Raw genomic sequence first — 2,500 nt, forward strand, 5'->3', positions numbered from 1 at the left:
ATACGAATCAAAAAGAACTACGAATGGGGACTTAGAATAATTTTTCATTTTTCCCAACTTTGAAAATAATCACTTGAAAAAAATCTTAGAATCCAAAGAATAGTATACTTGATCGTTCTACAAGTCGAAAATTGGAAAAATAAGTGATATTTTTGCTTGATTCTATTTTTGTTGGTATGCAAAAATAGCATCACAGAATTTTTAATTGAAAAAAATTATATTCATATATAATTGAATGCATAAAATTAAACTAAATTCTATATAACTAATTTATAATTTATCAGGTAACCGATATTATTAATTTTTAGTGATGACTTGAAAAGTTGATGCTATTTTTGTTGGTATGCAAAAATAGCATCACAGAATTTTTAATTGAAAAAAATATATATTCATATATAATTGAATGCATAAAATTAAACTAAATTCTATATAACTAATTTGTAATTTACCAAGTAACCGATATTATTAATTTTTATTGATGACTTGAAACGTTGATCTTATTTTTGTTGGTATGCAAAAATAGCATCACAGAATTTTTAATTAAAAAAAATATATATTCATATATAATTGAATGCATAAAATTAAACTAAATTCTATACAACTATTTTATAGTTTATCAAGTAACCGATATTATTAATTTTCAATGATGTCTTGGAACGTTGATGCTATTTTTGTTGGTATGCAAAAATAGCATCACAGAATTTTTAATTAAAAAAAATATATCTTCATATATAATTGAATGCATAAAATTAAACTAAATTCTATACAACTATTTTATAGTTTATCAAGTAACCGATATTATTAATTTTCAATGATGTCTTGGAACGTTGATGCTATTTTTGTTGGTATGCAAAAATAGCATCACAGAATTTTTAATTGAAAAAAATTATATTCATATATAATTGAATGCATAAAATTAAACTAAATTCTATACAACTATTTTATAGTTTATCAAGTAACCGATATTATTAATTTTCAATGATGTCTTGGAACGTTGATGCTATTTTTGTTGGTATGCAAAAATAGCATCACAGAATTTTTAATTAAAAAAAATATATATTCATATATAATTGAATGCATAAAATTAAACTAAATTCTATACAACTATTTTATAGTTTATCAAGTAACCGATATTATTAATTTTCAATGATGTCTTGGAACGTTGATGCTATTTTTGTTGGTATGCAAAAATAGCATCACAGAATTTTTAATTGAAAAAAATTATATTCATATATAATTGAATGCATAAAATTAAACTAAATTCTATATAACTAATTTATAATTTACCAAGTAACCACTCACGTGTGATATTATTGATGACTTGAAACGTTGATCCTATTTTTGTTGGTATGCAAAAATAGCATCACAGAATTTTTAATTAAAAAAAATATATATTCATATATAATTGAATCCATAAAATTAAACTAAATTCTATACAACTATTTTATAGTTTATCAAGTAACCGATATTATTAATTTTCAATGATGTCTTGGAACGTTGATGCTATTTTTGTTGGTATGCAAAAATAGCATCACAGAATTTTTAATTGAAAAAAATTATATTCATATATAATTGAATGCATAAAATTAAACTAAATTCTATATAACTAATTTATAATTTATCAGGTAACCGATATTATTAATTTTTAGTGATGACTTGAAAAGTTGATGCTATTTTTGTTGGTATGCAAAAATAGCATCACAGAATTTTTAATTGAAAAAAATATATATTCAGATATAATTGAATGCATAAAATTAAACTAAATTCTATACAACTAATTTATATTTTATCAAGTAACCGATATTATTAATTTTCAATGATGTCTTGGAACGTTGATGCTATTTTTGTTGGTATGCAAAAATAGCATCACAGAATTTTTAATTGAAAAAAATATATATTCAGATATAATTGAATGCATAAAATTAAACTAAATTCTATACAACTAATTTATATTTTATCAAGTAACCGATATTATTAATTTTCAGTGGTGTCTTGGAACGTTGATCCTATTTTTGTTGGTATGCAAAAATAGCATCACAGAATTTTTCATTGAAAAAAATATATATTCATATATAATTGAATGCCTAAAATAAAAATAAATTCTATGCAACTAATTTATATTTTATCAAGTAACCGATATTATTAATTTTCAATGATGTCTTGGAACGTTGATCCTATTTTTGTTGGTATGCAAAAATAGCATCACAGAATTTTTCATTGAAAAAAATATATATTCATATATAATTGAATGCCTAAAATAAAAATAAATTCTATGTAACTAATTTATAATTTATCAAGTAACCGATATTATTAATTTTCAATAATGTCTTGGAACGTTGATGCTATTTTTGTTGGTATGCAAAAATAGCATCACAGAATTTTTCATTGAAAAAAATATATATTCATATATAATTGAATGCCTAAAATAAAAATAAATTCTATGTAACTAATTTATAATTTATCAAGTAACCGATATTATTAATTTTTAATGATGACTTGA

Source organism: Diachasmimorpha longicaudata, unplaced genomic scaffold (assembly GCF_034640455.1).
Source record: "Diachasmimorpha longicaudata isolate KC_UGA_2023 unplaced genomic scaffold, iyDiaLong2 ctg00000139.1, whole genome shotgun sequence".
NCBI lineage: Eukaryota > Metazoa > Arthropoda > Insecta > Hymenoptera > Braconidae > Diachasmimorpha > Diachasmimorpha longicaudata.